The sequence below is a fragment of the Salvelinus namaycush genome, chromosome 23 (assembly GCF_016432855.1).
Source record: "Salvelinus namaycush isolate Seneca chromosome 23, SaNama_1.0, whole genome shotgun sequence".
NCBI lineage: Eukaryota > Metazoa > Chordata > Actinopteri > Salmoniformes > Salmonidae > Salvelinus > Salvelinus namaycush.
Window position 1 is genome coordinate 5,183,864 of NC_052329.1, and position 12,557 is coordinate 5,196,420.

A 12,557-nucleotide genomic window follows, 5' to 3' on the forward strand; every position below is an offset into this window, starting at 1 on the left:
GGTGGGAGACTTGAAGACATTTATGTTTTATATTTAACAGACACTCAAAATCAAATCGCATCAAATTGTATTGGTCACATACACGTGTTTAGCAGATGTTATTGCGGGTGTAGCGAAATGGTTGTGTTTCTAGCTCCAACAGTGCAGTGCTTGGATCAGCTGCATTTTACTTCAGACAATGATGCTTGATGGCAGACATTTTTCCTAGAGTGGACTACAGAGTCAGCTTGTGTTGTCAGGCCTGTCTATCCCTCTAGATGGACAATATTCTGGATAAAGATGTGGATGACTCCAAAGAATGTAATATGCTGGATCTCTCTAACAATTCATAACAATACACACAAATCCAAAGTAAAGGAATGGAATTAAGAATATATAAATATTTGGACAAGCAATGTCAGAGTGGCATTGACTAAGATACAGTAGAATAGGATAGAATACAGTATATACATATGAGATGAGTAATGCAAGATATGTAAACATTATTAAAGTGACTGGTGTTCCATTTATTAAAGTGGCCAGGGATTTCAAGTCTATGTATATAGGGCAGCAGCCTCTAATGTGCTAGTGATGGCTATTTAACAGTCTGATGGCCTTAAGATAGAAGCTGTTTTTCAGTCTCTCGGTCCCTGCTTTGACGCACCTGTACTGACCTCGCCTTCTGGATGATAGCGGGGTGAACAGGCAGTGGCTCGGGTGGTTGTTGTCCTTGATGATTTTTTTGGCCTTCCTGTGACATCGAGGGGTGTAGGTGTCCTGGAGGGCAGAACACCTCACATCCAGAGCACTAACTAATGTAGCTAAGACAACCAGGGGAGAGGAGAGGAGAGGAGAGGAGAGGAGAGGAGAGGAGAGGAGAGGAGAGGAGAGGAGAGGAGAGGAGAGGAGAGGAAAGGAAAGGAAAGGAGAGTAGAGAATAGGAGAGGAGGGGAGGGGAGGAAAGGGGAGGAGGAGAGGGGAGGGGAGGAAAGGAGAGGAGTAGAGGGGAGAAGGATAGGGGAGGAGGAGAGGAGAGGGGAAAGGAAAGGAGAGGAGGAAAGGGGAGAGGAGAGGAGGAAAGGAGAAAAGGGGAGAGGAAAGGAGAGGAGGATAAATCCTGTACCAAATAGAACCTATTCCCTATATAATGCATTACTTTTGATCAGGGCCCATAGGGCGAAGTAGTGCACTAAATAGGGAATAGAGGTGCCATTCAGGACACACCCTCTATTGTCCCGGCTAGGCTGAAACTACACACTGGCAAAAGACAATAGGAGGCAGGAGGGGTTAGCCTCTAGAGGGTCACAAATAATAAACACAGTGACAGTTATTCATTATATTTATAGCTACAAAGGAAGTTGGGTTAACGGCTCTACAACCACACAGACAGAAAGTACGTAGTCCTCAACCCACAGGGACTCATATGAGGACAGACCAAGACCAGATGGGAAGCACACATTACACTGGTTTTAAGGTCTCTGCACTGGCTGTCAGTTTTAGAATAAATTTGAAGATTCTTCTATTGGTTTTTAAATATAGTGGGCAGAACAAGTATTTGATACACTGCCGATTTTGCAGGTTTCCTACTTACAAAGCATGTAGAGGTCTGTAATTTTTATCATAGATACACTTCAGCTATGAGAGACGGAATCAATACAAATCATACAATGTGATTTTCTGGATTTTTGTTTTAGTTGAAGTGTACCTATGATAAAAATTACAGACCTCTACATGCTTTGTAAGTAGGAAAACCTGCAAAATCGGCAGTGTATCAAATACTTGTTCTCCCCACTGTACATTTTTAAATCAATCCATGATTGTTCACCCCAATACAAATCAACTGTAAATTTCGGTGTTCCTCAAGGTTCCGTTTAAGGACCACTAATGTTTTCACTATATATTTGACCTCTTGGGGATGTCATTCGAAAACATAATGTTAACTTTCACTGCTATGCGGATGACACACAGCTGTACATTTCAATGAAACATGGTGAAGCCCCAAAATTGCCCTCGCTGGAAGCATGTTTCAGACATAAGGAAGTGGATGGCTGAAAACGTTCTACTTTTAAACTCAGACAAAACAGAGATGCTTGTTCTAGGTCCCAAGAAACAAAGAGATCTTCTGTTGAATCTGACAATTAATCTTGATGGTTGTACAGTCGTCTCAAATAAAACTGTGAAGGACCTGGGCGTTACTCTGGGCCCTGATCTCTCTTTTGACGAACATATCAAGACTGTTTCAAGGACAGCTTTTTTCCATCTACGTAACATTGAAAAAATCTGAAACTTTCTGTCCAAAAATGATGCAGAAAAATTAATCCATGCTTTTGTTACTTCTAGGTTAGACTACTGCAGTGCTCTACTTCCCGGCTACCCGGATAAAGCACTAAATAAACTTCAGTTAGTGCTAAACACGGCTGCTAGAATCCTGACTAGAACCAAAACATTTGATCATATTACTCCAGTGCTAGCCTCCCTACACTTGCTTCCTGTTAAGGTAAGGGCTGATTTCAAGGTTTTACTGCTAACCTACAAAGCATTACATGGGCTTGCTCCTACCTATCTTTTCAATTTGGTCCTGTCGTACATACCTACACGTACGCTACGGTCACAAGACGCAGGCCTCCTAATTGTCCCTAGAATTTCTAAGCAAACAGCTGGAGGCAGGGCTTTCTCCTATAGAGCTCCATTTTTATGGAATGGTCTGACTACCCATGTGAGAGACGCAGACTCGGTCTCAACCTTTAAGTCTTTACTGAAGACTCATCTCTTCAGTAGGTCATATGATTGAGTATAGTCTGGCCCAGGAGTGTGAAGGTGAACGGAAAGGCTCTGGAGCAACAAACCGCCCTTGCTGTCTCTGCCTGGCCGGTTCCCCTCTCTCCACTGGGATTCTCTACCTCTAACCCTATTACAGGGGCTGAGTCACTGGCTTACTGGTGCGCTTCCATGCCGTCCCTAGGAGGGGTGCGTCACTTGAGTGGGTTGAGTCACTGACGTGGTCTTCCTGTCTGGGTTGGCGCCCCCCCTTGGGTTGTGCCGTGGCGGAGACCTTTGTGGGCTATACTCGGCCTTGTCTCAGGATGGTAAGTTGGTGGTTGAAGATATCCCTCTAGTGGTGTGGGGGCTGTGCTTTGGCAAAGTGGGTGGCGTTATATCCTGCCTGTTTGGCCCCATCCGATGATACCCCCGGACAGGGCCAAACAGGCAGGATATAAACCCACCCACTTTGCCAAAGCACAGCCCCCACACCACTAGAGGGATATCTTCAGCCACCACCACAGCGTCTCCCAACCCCTCCTGTGTCAGCCTCCAGTATTTATGCTGCAGTAGTTTATGTGTCGGAGGGCTAGGGTCAGTCTGTTATATCTGGAGTATTTCTCCTGTCTTATCCGGTGTCCTGTGTGAATTTAAGTATGCTCTCTCTAATTCTCTCTTTCTCTCTTTCTTTCTTTCTCTCTCTCGGAGGACCTGAGCCCTAGGACCATGCCTCAGGACTACCTGGCATTAAAACTCCTTGCTGTCCCCAGTCCACCTGGCTGTGCTGCTGCTCCAGTTTCAACTGTTCTGCCTGCGGCTATGGAACCCTGACCTGTTCACCGGACGTGCTACCTGTCCCAGACCTGCTGTTTTCAACTCTCTAGAGACAGCAGGAGCGGTAGAGATACTCTCAATGATCGGCTATGAAAAGCCAACTGACATTTACTCTTGAGGTGCTGACTTGTTGCACCCTCGACAACTACTGTGATTATTATTATTTGACCATGCTGGTCATTTATGAACATTTGAACATCTTGGCCATGTTCTGTTATAATCTCCACCCGGCACAGCCAGAAGAGGACTGGCCACCCCTCATAGACTGGTTCCTCTCTAGGTTTCTTCCTAGGTTCTGGCCTTTCTAGGGAGTTTTTCCTAGCCAGTGTGCTTCTACACCTGCATTGCTTGCTGTTTGGGGTTTTAGGCTGGGTTTCTGTACAGCACTTTGAGATATCAGCTGATGTAAGAAGGGCTATATAAATACACTTGATTTGATTTGATACATGTCAGACGTGCTTTAAGTTATGTACCCAGTAGGTCCCTCAGGTCCTCTGGCCTTTTAACTATCCCAAAGCCTAGGACCAAGAGGCATGGAGAGACAGCCTTATAACTATCCCAAAGCCTAGGACCAAGAGGTATGGAGAGACAGCCTTTTAACTATCCCAAAGCCTAGGACCAAGAGGCATGGAGAGACAGCCTTTTAACTATCCCAAAGCCTAGGACCAGGAGGCATGGAGAGACAGCCTTTTAACTACCCCAAAGCCTAGGACCAAGAGGCATGGAGAGACAGCCTTATAACTATCCCAAAGCCTAGGACCAAGAGGCATGGAGAGACAGCCTTATAACTATCCCAAAGCCTAGGACCAAGAGGCATGGAGAGACAGCCTTATAACTATCCCAAAGCCTAGGACCAAGAGGCATGGAGAGACAGCCTTTTAACTACCCCAAAGCCTAGGACCAAGAGGCATGGAGAGACAGCCTTATAACTATCCCAAAGCCTAGGACCAAGAGGCATGGAGAGACAGCCTTTTAACTATCCCAAAGCCTAGGACCAAGAGGCATGGAGAGACAGCCTTTTAACTATCCCAAAGCCTAGGACCAGGAGGCATGGAGAGACAGCCTTATAACTATCCCAAAGCCTAGGACCAAGAGGCATGGAGAGGCAGCCTTTTAACTATCCCAAAGCCTAGGACCAAGAGGCATGGAGAGGCAGCCTTTAGTTACTATGCCCCCAGCCTCTGGAATAGCCTGCCAGAGAACCTGAGGGGGGCTGAAACTATGGACCTATTTAAAACCTCTTCGGGATCGGTGTCCTCCCCCTTGGGACGGTTGAGCTAACGTAGGCTAAAGTGATTAGCATGAGGTTGTAAGTAACAAGAACATTTCCCAGGACATAGACATATCTGATATTGGCAGAAAGCTTAAATTCTTGTTAATCTAACTGCACTGTCCAATTTACAGTATCTATTACAGTGATAGAATACCATGCTATCGTTTGAGGAGAGTGCACAGTTATGAACATGAAAATGTATTAATAAACCAATTAGGCACATTTGGGCAGTCTTGATACAACATTTGAACAGAAATGCAATGATTCATTGAATCAGTCTAAAACGTTGCACATACACTGCTGCCATCTAGTGGCTAGAATCTAAATTGCGCCTGGGCTGGAATAATACATTACGGCCTTTCTCTTGCATTTCAAAGATTATGAAGAAAAAATAAAATTGTATCTTTTACAAGATCTAATGTGTTATATTCTCCAACATTAATTTCACATTTCCAACAAACTTCAAAGTGTTTCCTTTCAAATGGTATTAAGAATTTGTCATATTCTTGCTTCAGGTCCTGAGCTACAGGCAGTTAGATTTTAATATGTCATTTTAGGCGAAAATTGGAAAAAAGAGTCCGATCCTTGTTAAAAGAGATCTTAAAATACACCTTTTTAACTTCTCTTTTCCTTGGGGGGCTTTTTAGTTGTTCAGTTTTATTGTTATTCTTTAGATTTTTTTAAAAGTTTGTTGTGTAGTAAATATTTCAGCTTTTATTGTCATTGTTTATTTGTTTTTTTCCCCTGTGAAGAACACTGTGTTACATTTCATGTCTGAAATAGGCTGTATAAATAAAGCTTGGTTTGATTTGATAGATTAATAAGAATTCATTTGGTGTGAAATTAAACAGGACACAGACATGAAGTCATTCTGATGTCTCTTCACTGTCTGAAAATCTGAGAACTGAAAGTGGGGGGCAGAGAGACAGAGAGAGAGAGAGAGAGAGCGAGAGACAGACAGACAGACAAAGGCAGAGACAGAGTGGGAGGCACAGAGAGAAAGAGAGAGAGCGAGAGACAGACAGACAAAGGCAGAGACAGAGTGGGAGGCACAGAGAGAAAGAGAGAGACAGACAGACAAAGGCAGAGAGAGTGGGAGGCACAGAGAGAGACAGAGAGGGTTGTGGTTGGGGTATAAATCTCCTTCCTTAGCATCAGTAGCAGGTCCACTGGGTCATCCTCCATCTGCAGAGCTCTTCCTGACCAGCGACAGAGACAACCAGGATCACACCATAAAAGAGAGAGCCCTGGCTGGGACAGCTAGTCAGACAGAAGGAAGGACAGACAGACACACAATGACAGAGATAGAGACTATTTGCACATCGTTACAACACTGTATATAGACATAATATGACATTTGAAATGTCTTTATTCTTTGTAACTTCTGTGAGTGTAATGTTTGCAGTACATTTTTATTGTTTATTTCACTTTTGTTTTATTATCTACTTCACTTGCTTTGGCAATGTTAACATTGAGAGAGAGAGAGAGCCCTGGCTGGCACAGCTGGTCAGACAGAGGGAAGGACAGAGGGAAGGACAGACAGACACACAATGAGTTCATTTCACTTTTGTTTATCTATTTCACTTGCTTTGGCAATGTAAACAGATGTTTCCCATGCCAATAAAGCCCCTTGAATTGAATTGAGTTTAATTGAGAGAGAGACAGAGAGAGAAAGAGAAAGATAGAAGCAAAAGAGAGAGAGAGAGAGAGAGAGCGAGAGAGAGAGCACACTTGGACAGACAGTCAGACAGACAGGGATGACCAGGAACACACAATAACAGGTCGAGATAGAGGCCTGGAACAGACAAAAATGGTCAGCAGAGATAGTGTAGGGCTATATTTCAACATGGGGAAGTGAGGGAAATGGAGGGTGGGAACCTGTGGCTGGGTGCCTTGTAGAATCCCCGAAAAACGAGCGTGATATAAGGACTTCCTGTAAAGGGTTTGATAAGAATGGGAGAGGCTGGTGTAAGGTTCTGATCCAACCCCCCAGGGAAGGATGGAGAACAGCAGAGAGATAGAGCGAGAGAGAGAGAGAGACAGAGAGAGAGAGAGAGAGAAAGAGAGATAGAGCCAGAGAGAGAGAGAGACAGAGAGAGAGAGAGAGAGAGAGAGAGACAGACAGAGAGAGAGAGACAGAGAGAGACAGAGAGAGAGACAGAGAGAGAGACAGAGAGAGAGATAGAGCGTGCGAGAGAGAAAGAGAGAGAGAGAGAGAGAAACCTTTGGACTGAAGAGTTTAGCACTGGAGTTCAACAAAAATCTTAAAGATGTTGACATCATCATTCTGCAGGAGATATGGTGTAAGGCTGACATTGTCACTCACTGTCCCACAGGCTACAGAGAGGATATTGTGCCATCACAGAAACACAGCTCTGTCAATAGAGGCAGAGACTCTGGAGAACTGATCATTTGGTACAAATCCGAACTACAACATCTAATTGATCCCCTCAAAATGGGCAAATATCACATTTGGTTAAAACTGAAAAAAGAACTTGTACTGACAGAAAAATATGTGTTCCTTTGCACAATAGACAGTATATCCCCCCCTCAGAATCCCCATATTACTCAGAGGAGATCTTCCCCACCCTTGAGGAAGAGACGTGCCATTTCCAGGCCCAGGGAAATGTGCTCATCTGTGGGGACACAAATTCACGCACAGGAACACTACCTGATCTAACGACCAAACGAGGGGACAGCTTTATTACAGGCCATACTGTTTCTAAATGCCTTAATCTCCCCCATAGAAACAACAGTGACAGAACCATCAACAAAAACGGAAGGGATCTGTTGCAGCTCTGTAGAAACCTGGGTCTGTACTTTGTCAATGGTAGGTTACGGGGGGACTCTTTGGGGAGATTCACCTACTGCTCACCTCTTGGCCACAGTACAATAGACTATATGATCACAGACATTGACCCTTTCTCTCTCAGCTCATTCACTGTCAAGCCACTAACACCTTAGCCCAGTGAGCTGTACAACATCAGAAATTCATACAGATGGGCCCAAAACAGCACAGAAGAATACCAGAAAGCAACATGTAACCAAAATATCCAAACACTCTTAGATAACTTTCTGGATACCACATTCACTCACAGTAAAGAAGGCATCTGTCACGTTCCTGACCTGTTTTCTGTTAATTTTGTATGTGTTTAGTTGGTCAGGGCGTGAGTTGGGGTGGGCATTCTATGTTTTGTGTTTCTATGTTTAGGTCAGGTGTAATTAGCCTTATATGGTTCTCAATCAGGGACAGGTGTTTGACGTTTCCTCTGATTGAGAACCATATAAAGGTAGGCTGTTCACACTGTTTGTTTGTGGGTGATTGTCTTCCGTGTCTGTGTATGTTGCACCATACGGGACTGTTTCGGTTTGTTCGTTCGTTTGTTGTAGTCTGTACCTATTCGTGCGTTCTTCGTGTTATATGTAAGTTCTCATGTTTTAGGTCAGTCTACGTTCGTTTGTTATTTTGTAGTTTGTTGAAGTGTTTTCGGGTTTCGTCTTTTCTTTAATAAACTTCATTATGTCAAATTATCACGCTGCGCTTTGGTCCAATCCCTACTCCTCCTCTTCTTCCGAAGAGGAGGAGGACACCCGTTACAGCATCGATCTAGCAGTAAAAAACATCAACTATATATTCAGGCAAACGGCAAAAGAAGCACAAGTGAAATTGATAAAAAAACAAAACAAAAAAGATCACAGATGACAACTGGTTTGATGCAGATTGTAAAATTATAAGGAAAAATCTTAGAACAGTATCCAACCATAAGCACAGAGACCCAAATAATGGTGAATTACGCATTCATTACTGTGAGACTTTAAAACTCTATAAACGTACACTCAGAACCAAAAAAGCACAGTACAACAGCAAGCAGCTGACGCTAATTGAGGAGTCCATAAACACAAACAACTTCTGGCAAAATTGGAAAAAACAAAAAAAATCTAAACAAGAGAAAATTGCCGATACAAAATGGTGACATATGGACAACCCATTTTAAAACACTCTACAACACCGTTCAAATTGACACAAACGCAGAACAACTCCAAATTCATGAGAAGTTGAATGGATTAGAAAAAGCTATAAAGGACAATCAAAATCCACTGGACTCCCCAATTACTGACCAGGAGCTCTATAAGAAACTTCAGGCTCTCAAATTTAAAAAAGCATGTGGACCTGATGGCATCCTAAATGAGATGCTCAAACTCACTAGTGCAAAATTTCAATTGGCTATATTAAAACTGTTTAATTTGATCCTGAGTGTAGGTTATTTCCCTGACATCTGGAATCAAGGACTCATAACCCCAATCTTTAAGAACAGAGACAAATTTGAGCCTAACAATTACAGAGGCATTTGTTTGAACAGTAACCTGGGGAAGGTTTTCTGCAGTATTATAAATGTAAGAGTTCTAAACTTCCTTAATAAGCACAATGTCTTGAGTAAAAGCCAAATTGGATGTATACCAAAACATCGCACAACTGATCATATTTACACCCTACACACCCTGATAGATAAACATGTCAACCAAAATAATACCAAAATATACGCTTGCTTTATCGACTTCCAAAAAGCATTTGATTCTATTTGGCATACAGGACTGTTCTACAAAGTTATTGAAAGTGGTGTAGGGGGTAAAACACATGACATAATTAAATCAATGTATACTGGCAATACGTGTAGCATTACAATTGGTAAGAAAATAACAGAATTCTTTAACCAGGGGCGGGGTCTTCGCCAGGGTTGCAATCTGAGCCCTGCACTCTTCAATATTTACATTAACGAATTGGCCACTATTCTAGAAAAATCCTCAGCCCCTGGTGTTAGTCTCCACAATTCAGAAGTTAAATGTCTACTCTTCGCAGATGACCTATGCCTGCTGTCACCCACAGCACATGGCCTACAGCAGAGCCTGGATCTGCTAGAGCAGTACTGCCAGACCCGGGCCCTGGCAGTAAACCCCAAAAAGACTAAAATAATGATTTTCCAGAGAAGATCCAGATCTCAGGGAATTAGACCAAAGTTCTCAATTGGTACAAAATATATAGAGTACTGTACACACTACAATTACTTAGGTTTAAAAATAAGCTCAACTGGACACCTTAATGAGGCAGTGAATGAACTGAGAGAGAAAGCACGCAGGGCATTCTACGCCATTAAAGAACAAATTCAAATTGAAATACCTATTAAAATTTGGCTACAACTAATTGAATATGTCATTGAACCAATTGCACTTTATGGCAGCGAGGTGTGGGGTCCACTTGCAAAACAAGATTTCATCAAATGGGACAAACACCCCATTGAAACCCTGCATGCAGAGTTCTGTAAGATTATCCTACATGTCCAGAGGAAAACTACAAACAATGCATGCAGGGCAGAATTAGGCTAATATCCACTAATAATGAAAACTCAAAAAAGAGCAATTCAGTTTTGGAAACATCTAAAATACAGTGACGCCCTCTCATATCATTACCAAGCCCTGCAATGCCAAGAGCTGAGCAAAGAAAAGAGTCCCCTCATCCAGCTGGTCCTGGGGCTGAGTTCACAAACCTGTTATACTAACACACTGAAGCCTCAGTCCCCTCATCCAGCTGGTCCTGGGGCTGAGTTCACTAACCTGTTCTACTAACACACTGAAGCCTCAGTCCCCTCATCCAGCTGGTCCTGGGGCTGAGTTCACTAACCTGTTCTACTAACACACTGAAGCCTCAGTCCCCTCATCCAGCTGGTCCTGGGGCTGAGTTCACTAACCTGTTCTACTAACACACTGAAGCCTCAGTCCCCTCATCCAGCTGGTCCTGGGGCTGAGTTCACTAACCTGTTCTACTAACACACTGAAGCCTCAGGACCCTCATCCAGCTGGTCCTGGGGCTGAGTTCACTAACCTGTTCTACTAACACACTGAAGCCTCAGGACCCTCATCCAGCTGGTCCTGGGGCTGAGTTCACTAACCTGTTCTACTAACACACTGAAGCCTCAGGACCCTCATCCAGCTGGTCCTGGGGCTGAGTTCACTAACCTGTTCTACTAATACACTGAAGCCTCAGTCTCCTCATCCAGCTGGTCCTGGGGCTGAGTTCACTAACCTGTTCTACTAACACACTGAAGCCTCAGTCCCCTCATCCAGCTGGACCTGGGGCTGAGTTCACTAACCTGTTCTACTAACACACTGAAGCCTCAGTCCCCTCATCCAGCTGGACCTGGAGCTGAGTTCACAAACCTGTTCTACTAACACACTGAAGCCTCAGTCCCCTCATCCAGCTGGTCCTGGGGCTGAGTTCACTAACCTGTTCTACTAACACACTGAAGCCTCAGGACCAGAACATCCAATCAATCAGAATAAACCAAATTACAACACAGTCAAAACAAAACTACATTGCTTATTGGGAAACACAAGCACAAACACAAAGCAAAATGCAGTGCTATCTGGCCCTAAATCGACAGTACACCGTGGCTAAATATTTGACCATGGTTACTGATCAAAACCTTAGAAAAACCTTGACAAAGTACAGGCTCAGTGAGCACAGCCTTGCCATTGAGAAGGGTAGACACAGGAAAACGTGGCTCCCTGTAGAGGAAAGGCTGTGCAACCACTGCACAACAGCAGAACCTGAGACGGAGCTGCATTTCCTGACAAAATGTCAAAAATATAAAACAATTAGTGTCATTTTCCCAAATTTGAAACTCTTATTCAAGGTTTCAAAGACCTCTCTGATCAGGCTACCAGTCCTGTTGGGGGAGGATGCAGAGAGCTGTGGGTTGGCAGCACACTACATTGCTGCCTGCCATAAGTTGAGGGACAGTGTCTGACAGACCAATCAACCTGCACATGTCCTCTACTGTATGTTTATTGTTATTGTTGAATGTATGGTTATTTTGACCCTTGGTTATTGTTGTTACTGTTGTCCCGTTGACAATTTTGATTCTCATTTTTATTTTTCAATTTTTATATTGTAAATATCTAAAATAAGCTTTGGCAATATGTACGATGTTACGTCATGCCAATAAAGCGAATTTAATTGAATTGAGAAAGAGAGAGAGAGAGAGAGAGAGAGAGACAGAGAGAGAAAGACTACCAGAACCCACTGGATTCTCCAATTACCTTGAATGAGTTACAGGACAAAATAAAAACCCTCCAACCCAAAAAGGCCTGTGGTGTTGATGGTATCCTTAATGAAATGATCAAATATACAGACAACAGATTCCAATTGGCTATACTAAAACTCTTTAACATCGTCCTTAGCTCTGGCATCTTCCCCAATATTTGGAACCAAGGACTGATCACCCCAATCCACAAAAGTGGAGACAAATTTGACCCCAATAACTACCGTGGAATATGCGTCAACAGTAACCTTGGGAAAATCCTCTGCATTATCATTAACAGCAGACTCGTACATTTCCTCAATGAAAACAATGTACTGAGCAAATGTCAAATTGGCTTTTTACCAAATTACCGTACAACAGACCATGTATTCACCCTACACACCCTAATTGACAACCAAACAAACCAAAACAAAGGCAAAGTCTTCTCATGCTTTGTTGATTTCAAAAAAGCCTTCGACTCAATTTGGCATGAGGGTCTGCTATACAAATTGATGGAAAGTGGTGTTGGGGGTAAAACATACGACATTATAAAATCCATGTACACAAACAACAAGTGTGCGGTTAAAATTGGCAAAAAACACACACATTTCTTCACACAGGGTTGTGGGGTGAGA